At 41.4% G+C, this 13,182-nt stretch overlaps 1 protein-coding gene across 3 annotated transcripts in view; it reads right to left on the reverse strand.

The window, feature by feature from the left end:
* LOC122798571 (progranulin-like) overlaps positions 1–13,182 on the reverse strand; it is a 491,843-nt gene that overhangs the window by 98,394 nt on the left and 380,267 nt on the right. The window lies entirely within an intron of this gene.

Genomic DNA, 13,182 nt, shown 5'->3' on the forward strand with positions numbered 1-13,182 from the left:
CAGGCAGGTGTGTAGCCACCCATTTATGTGTGTGCAACCAGGGATAGTGTGTGCACACAGCTTGCCATTGGACTCTGCACATTCTGTGCTGCCCATGATCACACTCCCCCCTGTTATTCTAACCTCTTCCATATATTGTGCATACATTCTCTGATACTTTCCCTAAGGGTATCACCCCATCACAGGTGTGTGTTAGTGTTGGTCCACAGTTCATGCAGTGAGACATGGTAGACATATTACTGTGGTTTGTCCACATGGCCTTGCATATGGCTTATGTGAAGTGTGTTATGTTATTTGGGTATCCATGACATAACATGCATTGGCAGTACATGTGGGACACAAGCCTTTAGCAGAGACATGTGAGACATTAGGTGTTACTGCAGGCCAGATGTGGCAGGCTGTTGCATTTTTTCAGTCCTACATTCCCAGACCACCATACAGTATATTCCCCTGGGGTGACAGGGTAGGTGTGATAGGTGTTCATGCCAATACCTTCTATCAGTCTTGATCAGGTGGTATGGATACTGGCAGGGTGCTACCTACAGCTAGGTGACACACCTGGATGGGACACCTGCACTGCATGCTGCATTCTTCTGCTATTGCCGTATACAGGTGGGGTCATGTTGTACCCATTCCCCACAGCAGAGATATGACCAGAGAGGTACCTGTGGGTGGTGTTTGCGTGAGCTGGGTGCATGTGTGCTATGGACACTACTTGCATCTGACACACAGATATGCATGGGGCATTCTAGTTATGCTGGCATGTGCAAGTACATCACCTGTTTCCCAGTACATCAGCCCTACCTCCTTTGTGATCTGCAAGTGTTCGGGCAGACGTCGCCAGTATCACCTACTACAGGACCAGTTAATGTGATGCATACCTGTATGTATAATTCCAAGTGTGTCTCCATTTCACAGAGACACAATATATACTGTATGTCTGGGGTACTTTCCCCTGTGTACTGCTTGTATATCTAGCCCAACAGCCATGCCATGTCAGTCTTTCAGATGGTGACACATATTACCACAATACATTTACAATGGCTTATTGCTAACATGTGTTATACTGGTGGGAATTGTCATTGGTACTGCAGTTGTAAGGGCTTGTCCCTGTCATCAGCAGTAGTGGGCAATGGCCACTAGGTCTTACCTCAACATGCATACATACTGACCACTCTCACACAATATGAAACACACCAACCTAACACACACAGACCTGCATATTGTGCAAATGCTACAACCTATCCTGCTACCTTGGCCACCTCTGGGCATCTGTGTTCCACTGGTATTATACCTACTCATACATGTTACTACATTTCTACACAGGATTGGGGGGGGCACCTGACTGTTGCTACATTTCTACGCTGGATTGGGGGAAGGGGCACACCTGATTGTTTCTACATGTCTACATAGGAGTGGGAGGCACACTTGTTACTACATTACTACATAGGATTGTGGGGGGGAGGTCACGCATGACTGTTTCTACATTTCTACACAGGATTGGGGGGCACATCTGACTGTTACTATATTTCTACACAGGACTGGGGGGGCACACTTGACTGTTACTACATTTCTACACAGGATTGGGGGAGGAACACCTGACTGTTTCTACATGTCTACACAGGATGGGGGGGCATACCTGGCACTTGTACACATTTGCTATGACTGTACTGGTATGTCAGGTACTAAATTTCATTCTGTGTTCTAACCTATCATGCAGACTAGAAGTATATCAGTGTACTACAGGTCTTAGCTTTGGTTGACCTACATATTAGTGTCTGACTTCCTACCCTTCAAAACTAACATCCCACTGCCTGACCTGCTGTAATCTGTCTGTGTAAGCCTGGGGGGGGGTACCCATAGACATCATTCAGAGGCCATAGCACAGCCTCTGTTTGTGTTTGTCTACACCTGTTTTGCTGGCTGAGACTGTTGTTGGGTATTTGAACCTCCCTGACTGGCATGTGTGAGTAATATGGACACACATGTCACCCAGCACATTTCCTGCAGTGGGTTTTGTCGCCCTATGTAGTACTGGCTACTATGGTGACTCCAGTATTTGTTACAGATCTCATGGTGCCACTATGGGTGTCTACCATCTGCTGGCATACCATTCAGCCACCTGATTCCCTTGCATGCTCACATCCATACCACAGATACAGGTAACAACACATTGTACTCCATTCGGCAATTGGTAGGTTGATTGATTTACCTTGTGGGTGTGCCAGTATTGAGGATGGTGCTGGAGGGCTGCCTATGTCGGATGCACATAGTAAACTCGCTATTCATTGTTGAGTACAGGTAGTGTCATGTTTGGCATCCCTCTTACTGTATGTGCGAGTTAGAGAGAGGTGTCATTCCCTGGGTCCCTACTGTGTCAGTATATGTGCTATGCTCAAGGCCAGGGCATACTGGGCACACCTCCATCTGTCTACTGGGGCAGGCTCAGGTTGTTCCTCCTCCGAGTCACTCTGTGCCTGTGCAGGCCTTGGCATTGGTGGGGGGTCTGTGTGGTCCTGCCCCGTGCTGTTCCTGCTGCAGCTGTTTCCACAGGATCATATTGTGTAGCATGGCACATACCATAACAATTTGAGTACATGTAGCTGGTGAGTACTGCAAGGCTCCACTGGATGTGTCCAGGCACCGGAACTGTGACTTGAGCATCCCAAACACATGCTCTATTATAAGTCTGGTCTGTGCATGTGCCTCATTATGGCATTCTTGTTCGGGTGTGTGTGCATTTCTGATGGGTGTCATCAGCCACGGTTCCAGTGTGTAACCAACATCCCCCACTAGGTGACCATAAGGGATGTCCCCATTGGCAAATCTTTTGTACAGCTGCATCAGATGCCAGATGTGGGAATTGTGGTAGCTTCCAGGGCAGCCAGCACACACATTCATTATAATGCCCTGGGCATTGCACACGACCTGGCAGTTGATGGAGGGGAAGTCCTTGTGGTTGATGTAGACCCTACCCTGATCACCAGGTGGTGCTTTGATGCATATGTGCATGCAGTCTATAGCACCCACTACCTCAGGATATTCTGCTATTTAGTGGAAAAGATGCATATTGCTGGCCAACACCTCACGGATGTTGAGGAAATATACATGCTCACTGGTATGTGCTGACATGGCATCCAGGAACTGGTGGAATACTCTGGATGCTGATGCCTGTGAGATCCCCATGATATCCCCAGTTGAGCTTTGGGAGGTACCTGTGGCTAGTATTCCTAGGCCTACACATACCTTGCTACCCACTGGGATGGGTTCCCCTCTGTTAGTTCAGTGTGTTAGGTGTGGCCGGCACAGCTCAACAATTTGCTGTAGGAGGTCCCTGTTCACCCTATAGTGCTCCACTATCTCCAGCTCATGTAGCTCCTGGTAGGTTACCCTGGGTCTGTACATTCTTCTCTGTCTCCTCACTGTAGGTTGGTTGACAGCATTCACATCCTCACCACCCTCAGTCTTTTCCACATGTTCTTGTATGATGCCTGCTGCAGCCCCTATCATTTTGTTGTTTTGTTTGTTAAAAGTTCCCCGCTTATATACACCAGTGGTTTAGAGTATGGGAAAAACCAGGGAGGAAGGTGTTTGCATTATTTATAGTAGTGTTCTAGGCTGGGCTGATCTGCTGCCTGTGTAATTGGCTGATTCTGATACATTTCACCTGACAGCTCTGCTAGTTCTCCTAGATTACCTTCTTACTGCTGTTTTCCCTTCCCATTGCCTTCCTGTTTAAGCCTGGGGGCGCGCTGTGCAAACAGAGTGCTCAAATGTGCACAGAGCTGCTATTTCCTGGTTTACTTCTTTTTTTCCCTTTAAAACCCGGTGCACGGCGCGCACACCCGCTTAGGCAATGTAAAGAGTGCTTGGCAGCCTCAGACACACTCCCTTGCTTAGCTGTGCTAAGCTAGGAGCAAACCCGAGCCACAGGGCTCCAATCCAATTACAGTGTGCCTGACACCCCCCCATGATGTCAGCTAACTCCTAGGCTTGCACGAAGCTATTCCTGCTTTTCCACTGTTGGGAGCTGCAGGGGAAATCTGGGATTCACTATCATTCCCCTCATTTGCATAGGATTGTCTGCTAATGCATAGTTACATGTCCTACACTGAGCCTCCCCCCTTAGCAACCACTATTCACGGGCCATGTTGTCTTCTGCCTGCCATTGGGTATAATGGCAGAGTATTGATTTTAGTTAAAATGCTTATTTTAGGTTTATTTTCTTATTCCCCCCTGATCCCGTTTGCTCACCGCTGCCCTACGCTTAAACAGCCGAGATCGGCTAAAAAAAATAAATGTTGATTTTTTTCTTTTTTTCATGTGTTTTCCATGTTACTTGTCGAGTACATTTCTGCAGATTACACTAGTCCTGCACGGCAGGCAAATTCACCTCATTTGCATGGATTTCTCTTGCAAATGGAATAATTTGCATACGGGGCTGGTGCCATGCAGGACTAATGCAGAAGCACTCGTGCATGCCCTTACAGGTTATTTCTGGATCACACGGCAGACATATTGCCTGCTGGAGCTCCTGCACTAGTCCTGCACAATGTGCAGGGCTTTGGAATCTGAGGGTCTGTGATGCAAGCAGTACACTGCCAATACGTGGACAGGTACAGGTTGTGTGGGTTGCCTGGCATCAAAAATTTTAATATATGTATGTGAGTAGGAGTAAGGTATCAGTCCCTAGGTCCCTAGGTTGTCAGTGAATATGCTATGTGTGGTCTCTTAGTCAAAGCCAGGGGATGCTGGGCATGTCTATGTCTGCCTACAGGGACATCATCAGGGGGTTCCTCCTCTGTGTCCAGCTGTAAGTGTGGCTGTGGTGACCTAGGCACTGATGGGGGGCTGTGTATCCCTTCCCTTTGCTGATCCTGCTGCAGCTGTTTCTGCAGGATCATATTGTGTAGCATGGTACACAGTGTGAACATTTGTGCACATGTGGTTGGAGAGTACTGCAGGGCTCCATCAGATATATTGAGGCACTGAAACCTTAACTTCAGAAGCCCAAACACATGCTCGATGATGTTCCTAGCCTGTGCATGTGCCTCATTATGGTGTTCTTCAGTGGGTGTGTGTACATTTCTGATGTGTGTCATCATCCATGGTTCCAGTGAGTAGTCAGCATCCCTTAGTTAATGGCCATGTAGGATGTCCCCCCTAGCAAACATCTGGTACAGCTGTGATGCATGCCAGATATGGGAGCCGTAATAATTATCAGGGCTGCCAGCACACCAGTACACACATTCATGATAATCCCCTGGGCATTGCACATGACCTGGCAGATGATGGAGTGGTACCCCTGTGGTTGTCATAGATCCTACCCTCCTCACCGGGTGGTGATTTGATGTGTACATGAGTGCAGTCTATGGCACCCAGTACTTTAGGGCAGTGTGCTACATGGTAGAAGTGTTGCATATTGCTGGCCCTCACCTCAAGGGTGAGGGCAAAAGAAATGTGCTCTCTGGCATGTGGTAGTATGGCATCCAGGAACTGGTGGGGTACCCTGGAAGCAGATGCCTGTGAGACTCCCCCCATCATGTCCCCAGTTGGTCTTTGGAAAGTATCTGTAGCTAGTATCCTAAGGGCTACACATGCCTTAGTTTCCACTGTGATGGGTTCCCCTCTGTTAGCTCTGGCTCTGAGTTGAAGGCAGCAGAGCTCATTGAGTTCTTGTAGTATATCCCTGTCCACCCTGTAGTGCTGTACAATCTCCAGCTCATGTAGCTCCTGGAGGGTTACCCTGGGCCTGAATACTCTTCTCCTTCTCAGCCTAGGCCTATTGTCAGCAGCAGCAGCACTGACTTCAGTATCTAGCACATACAGATGTATCAGACCTGCATCATTAGCATTGACCTCAGTATCTAGTATATACAGATGTAGCTGAGCAGCAGCACTGAATTCAGTATCTAGCACATGCAGATGTAGTAGAGCTGCAGCAGCATCAGCACTGACCTCAGTATCTGTATCTAGCACATACAGATGTATCAGACCTGCATTAGCATCAGCACTGACCTCAGTATCTTGCACATACAGATGTAGTAGAGCTGCAGCAGCATCAGCACTAACCTCAGTATCTAGCACATACAGATGTTTCAGCAGCAGCAGCATTGACCTCAGAATCTAGCAGATACAGATGTATCAGTCCTGCATCAGCATCAGCACTGACCTCAGTATCTAGTACATACAGATGTAGCAGAGCTGCAGCGGCAGCATTGACCTCAGTATCTAGCACATACAGATGTAGCAGAGCAGCAGCAGCCCCTAGCATTCTGTCAGTTAAAATTCCCAAGTCTGTACTCCAGTGGTGCAGAATATGGGGGGAAATCAGATTGTAGGGTGTATGCATACTTTATAGTGCTCTGCTGTAGGTGCTGACTGTGTGACTGGTTACCTATGATGCATTCAACCTGCCTAGTATATCATTAACATCAGTTAATGTCCCTAGTTTAAATTGGAGAGGTCAAAACTAATTAATATGTCACTGGCTTTTAGAAACACTATGGAAAGTACTATGGTGCACCATGGAAATGCGCGCCCTGTAGGTAAACAAAGTTTAGCAGTCAGTGTACCCACCCCAGACTTCCACACTAAGCATGGCTGTGCTCCGTGCAAACATGCTGAAATGCACTCCCCTTAGCTAAACAATGCTTAGCAGTGAGTGCACCCCCCCTGCAAGGATACTTTCAGCATGGTGGCGTACCGCTCAAACAGGCTGAAATCAGCTTAGATATCATTGCACACACCCTCCCCTTATGTCAGCTACCTCCTCTGTAACACCAACATGGTTGTCTGCTTATATGAAGGGGATATGCAGACATGAGTACCCCTTTGTGCTATTCAGTTACTCTGCCTCAGTTGCATAGAGATCTGTACTCACAGCCTGGAAACTACACACTTCAAAGCCCTACCATGTTAGCAACAGTACCAATGCACCATTGCAGGTACTGCACACAGGGTTCTGTAATACATTTCTGTCACATAATATTAATTTGTCTTTTTTCTAATTTAAAAATAAAATTTGTATAAAGCATGTCTGCGTACTGTGGCATGTTGAGCAAACATGCTCATATTATTAAAACAAATAAATACATTTAATTTAACTTATTTCCTTTAATTTGTCAGGCACCCAGAGGATAGTTTCTCTCATATCTGTAAGTGGTATGCCATTTCTGTTCATCTATCTACATTTTTACAGCCCCTTTTGTCTGTCTATATTCTTGCACATGGAATTTTTCTGTGTACACTATGGACACTGATATGGGGTCTACAAAGCTGCCTATCTGCTTGCTGGATCACCCTACCTTCCTTATTTGCATGAGATTCACCTGCTTATGAGGTGATATGCATGTCACGGAAGTCTCCGCTTTGGCGTGCTTGAGTCTAAAACTGTTCATGGCTGTGTTAGCAGCATGGCATGATGCCTACACAGAAAAAAAAAACATGCAGGCTTTATTAAAATCCCCCCAGTGTGAATAAAGTCCATTTAGGCTCATGGTCATTAGCAGATGGCTTTTGGTCCCTAATGAAAGGTTGTCATATAGGAAAATATTGTGCCTTTTCCTGCATGTTTGTCTGGTGTAGCATTTCAGCGATAGATGCAGGTGGGAAAGTGAAATTTGAGGTTTGGGTGTCATGTTTAATAGGAATCTGAAAATTCCTGCTATGTCTAAGTTGTTCTTGTTATTTTTAATAAATTATTTATACCATTTTGAGTTTATTTCACTTCTAATACCTTTTTCACTAAATTTCTCCAGTACTCATATTTATCTCCTTCTCTTCTTTTCCCACTTTGCTTACTCCCCTTTCTCAGATTTCACTTGATTCTAACTTCTACTCTCTTCTCTTACTTATAAATTAAAAAAAAAAATCTCTAATTTTCCCTTTTATCCATAGCCACACCTTTTTTTATCTTGACACTTAACTTTTTTTTTATCACCTGCTGTATCAACTTCCCCTCTGCTTCTGATTACTGATGTACATGCTGTTGCCTGTAAGAACTAAGATTTGATATGCAGTACTTTCTGTACTCTTATCTTAAACTCTAAGTTAACTGTCATTACGTCCCCTCCAAATGGGGAATTCTTTGTATATTGGAGATATATAAATGACTTTAACATATTGTTTTATTGCCTTTTTTGTAAATAACACCTTTTACACTTTAATGCATGTTTATATTACCTCATGTATAACTGTACTGTTTGTAAACATTTTTATGGTGCATGTAATACTTTGTGGAGCTTTTCTCCTCGGGCCTCTTCTGAAAAAGAGCACAGGCTCAGTCAGACACTCCTGGTCAACTAATGTCAAATAAAATACAATAAAATAAATTTAATCAGCTACCTACACTTTACAAGGGAATGTTGAGGCATATGAGTATGTGTGACGGTGGTCCAAAATCTGGTTCTATGTAGCTACACAGGAAAAGAATTTGGATGAGTGTGGTTAGTTTAATGGAGAATCCATTCTAGTTAGTTTTCTGATATTTGCAGCTAGATGAATTCAGCCAGCCTGGGTAATTTTATTCAATTTTATGACCACTTGCTAAACTGTAAATGGATCTTATGATGATCTCACAGTACTATTTGTCTTTAAAATAAAAACATAATCGAAGAAGAATGATTTCTTACTCTATAAATTGCACTGGACACTGCTACAGAAAATTCTGACTCTTTCTTTATGCTGTATTCTGATGTCGCAACTTCAGTCAAATGACATTTGGCATTTGATTACTCTGGAATCTACATTGAATTAACAACTTTCTGGAGCTAGTAGTTGCAGACATATCCTGGTTAATTTTATTCTCAGTGCATCCAATTTGTGAACATTTCTTTTTCTCAGTAGTTTGGAAACAAACTCATGATATAATGTTTGGATCTGCATTTTTGTCTAATTAATTTTAAATATTTTGTGAACCACCCTCTTAGACACTAATTTCAGGCTGGTGGTTTCTGACAGATCACTTTCCTATTAAGAATAACCTATTTAGGAGGGGTGACAGTCAGTATGACCATTCATATGGTCCTTGATGGTTCCTCAGAGATTCTATTAATTAGACTGCCCCTTGAAAAACTGGTTTATGGTAAAAGGTGCAAATATGCGATGTGGTACAATGTGGATCTTTGTGCACACTCCTCACATGCAGAAGGTGTTGGAATATGACTCAGATAAGTTGAGTGATTCTTTTTTGTCAATCAGGGAAGTGGCATCTGTGTCCCATACTCCTGTAGTGGAAAAAGGAGTGTGATATGATCTATCTGTCCTTCTGCCACCATAGCCACATCTGTGTTGTGGTTGATACCATGTGATCCTAAGCCACTAATGGTGTAACTATGTTATCTTTTATAAAGGAGAGCAGGGTGCTTGGTGTGTTTCAGTCATTTATAGTACATATTTCTCTCCTTGTTATCTTAAATATATATATATATATATATATATATATATATATAGATCGATCTCTCTATATATGTACAGTTTACTATTTAGTATAGCTATATATATCTTTATAGCTATTTAGTATAGCTATAAAGATATATATACATATATGGGTAGACCTATCATATAACAATATATATATACATATATAAAACTATATATATATATATATATATATATATATATATATATATATATATATAAAACTACATAGATATATATTTTTACATTATTGTACAGTGGATAATGATTGTGTGGCTATGTTCTCTGTTATCCCAAATAATTGCATACTATAGCACTGCGTTTCTGTCTATAAGTTATACTTTATCATCAATGCTCCTTTTACATAATTATATATTTTTTTATTTATTTATTTATGTAACAGTTGTTTGACAAGGAAAGTAAAACTATGACAGAGCCTATTTTCAGTGGATGGCCAGGTGGAAATGCTCCAAATGCATGTCTTTGGAATGTGGGAGTAAACAGGAGTACCCATAGGAAACCAATGCGAATGCAGGGAGGGCATGCAGACTCCACACAGAAGACACACCAACTGAGAATCGAACTGGAGAACCTCTTTCTGTGAGGTGACAATGTTAACCACTGTACCACTGCACTGCCTGATATACAGATCTAAATTGATGTAAATATATATATATATATATATGTAGAATCCACAAAGTGACGAGCCGTGGTAGTGCGCGTTCCAAGAATAAATGTGTGTACCAATCCAGGCAAAGATGTCGTGCTTATAATGTCCTGCCATTGCACTTTCTTACATCAAAGGCTACAAGCTCATTACCAACCACTTGTCGGAATAAAGATAGATATAGTAGCTGCAACAGTCTGTTTAGACCAACCTCAGTGTACCTTGTGTTTAGGCTGTAGTCCACTAACAAACCATGAATACTTCTAGAGCTGCTTATACACATCCAATCTCCAGAGACAAACACCATTCGGTTCCTTAAACTCTGTTATACCATATAAACTGTTAGCAGACTGCTTCCTTGTACAAATCCAGCATCAGTAAAAGAAAAAACCATTCGGTTCAACCTTCTTTATTCATGTGTGAGCGCTTTCACGGCAATACAGAGCTTTATCAGACAAACAACAATGCTCTGTAAGAGCTCAATTTTAAAAATACATTGGAGAAGTCACTCCTACTAACTTCCTGGTATGCTGTGCTAAAGCATTTAAAGTGACAGTGCAATAATAAAATCAAATGATAATATAAAATCAAATAATTCATAATAGCAATGTTATAAATACAAATAGGACTCAAAGAAACTTCATTTTAACAACATAACACCATTGTTACTGAAGCCAGCGTGTTGTACAGATCACACTTAGATTAAAACTTCTTACGAATAACATACTCAAGCTAACATAATGTCTAAGCGACAAAGCACATCGAAATAGCTCTTCTCATATACAAATGGTCAAAATTGAATAATGTACAAGACACATGCAAAAAGGCAACGTCCATATTAGCGGCAGAACCAACTGCATGTTCAAAATGCTGATATAAAACCATTATGGAGGAGAAAGAAATGAACAATGTAAATCCTAAGTATGGGTGTGTCCATGAAACAAAAAACATACCCTGACATGTATAAAGATAAACTATAAAATATACAACTAAAAATTAAAAATTATAATAAACCAAAAATTATTTAAAATGCATATAGAATAACTATAGTCTGTGTATATGAAAATCTGTTAACAAATCCAGTTCAATATATTTATTTAGGTTGTTTTGTGGATTTGTTAACAGATTTTCATATACACAGACTATAGTTATTCTATATGCATTTTAAATAATTTTGGGTTATTATAATTAATTTAGTTGTATATATTTATAGTTTATCTGTATACATGTCAACATGTTTGTTTTCATGGACACACCACTTAGGATTTACATTGTCTATTTTCCCCTCCATAATGGTTTTATTTTGCATGTGTCTTGTACATTATTCAATTTTGACCTTTGGATTTGTATATGAGAACTATTTCTGTCGCTTAGACATTATGTTATTCGAAGAACAATCTGAAGTGTGATCTGTACAACGCTGCTATGTAAACATGGTGTTATGTGTTGTTAAAATGAAGTTTCTTTGAGTCCTATTTGTATTTATAACATTGCTATGAATTATTTGATTTATATTATTGCACTGTCACTTTAAATGCTTTAGCACAGCATAGAGTTAGTAGAGTGACTTCTCAATGTATTTTAAAATTGAGCTCTTACAGAGCATTGTTGTTTGTCTGATGAAGCGACTCTATTGCCGCGCATGAATAAAGAAGGTTGAATGTTTTTCTTTACTGATGCTGGATTTAAAAGCAGTCTGCTAACAGTTTGTGTTAACAGAGTTTAAGGAACCGAATGGTGTTTTGCCTTATGGAAGATTGAATGTTATGAGGAAGACTACACCTAAACACAAGGTACACTGAGGTTGGTCTAAACTGACTGTTGCAGCTACTATCTTTATTCGACAAGTTGGTAATGAGCTTGTAGCCTTGATGAAAGTGCTTTTGGCAGGACTTTGTAAGCACTCATCTTTGCCTGGATACACATTTATTCTTGAACGCCAAGACTCACTTTGTGGATTCTATAATTGGGGCTTGGTGGTTTCTACTATATATATATATATATATATATATAGAGCGAGAGAGAGAGAGAGCGAGAGAGAGATATGGAGAGATTGATATGCATCTATATGGATTTTGTTTGTTTGATCAACAGGGAGTTTAGTTGACATCTGTTTATTCAACTGCATTTGATTGAGTATACAGACAGTCAACCCATGTGAGAGAAGAGCAATCCTCAGATAGGAGAATATTGCCTTTCCACGGGGACTGTGCTATCTCAGAGTTCGTATATATGATTAGTGGGGCTGAGCGTGGGCACAGCCCCCCTCATGTAGTGGTGTTGTTTATATTTTTTTAAGTAGTATTAGCATGTGCTGAGAAGCAACCTCAGTGCAAATGTACTAGGAAGTTGACGTTTCTGTTTTCGATGTAGAGTCGACATTCACATTAGTTAACCTATAGAAGGTAAGTCATCTGTACAGATATGTACAGTACAGTCAAGCAGTGATAAAATGATGGCATTAGTATGATTCAGTGGTATATAAATCTGAGAAGAAACTTCAGATACTTTACTGCTAAGCCATGACTCTCAGTTGACTCTTGAGACTCACAAGAGACTATGTGACTGAATTGGCTGAATCATTACATATACTCTATTCATTAACATCCAACTGCCTCATTTTCACCTGTTTTTTTATAGGGTTTTGATTGTATGAGTATATTTGAGACTCGTTGCAATAGTCTGATTTATATATTTCCTGTTTCAGATTCTGAATTGCACTGCAAGGATCCTCAAAGGATGAATGACTGACTGTTCACTTACATTTATGCATTTCGATTTATTACATACAGTATATAGGACCATTCTTGTTGAAATCATAGTTCTGTTGCTCAATGAAGAGTGATTTAACCCTATATACACTTTAAGAAAAAAATGTTGTGATGTGCATCACAGTTGTACAGTGGATAACGACTGTGTGGTTTGTGTTCTCTGTTATTCCATGTAACTACATATTATAGGGCTGCTTTTAAGTCTGTAAGTTATGCTTTGCCATCAATGCTCCTTTTACATTAATTGGCTTTAATTTTCTTTTTTTTATCTGAAATTGACCACTAGTGATATACCAAGTAGACCCATTTGCCCAAAAAGGAATG

Source organism: Protopterus annectens, chromosome 3.part1, assembly GCF_019279795.1.
Source record: "Protopterus annectens isolate FY-2018-M chromosome 3.part1, PAN1.0, whole genome shotgun sequence".
NCBI classification, from domain to species: domain Eukaryota; kingdom Metazoa; phylum Chordata; order Ceratodontiformes; family Protopteridae; genus Protopterus; species Protopterus annectens.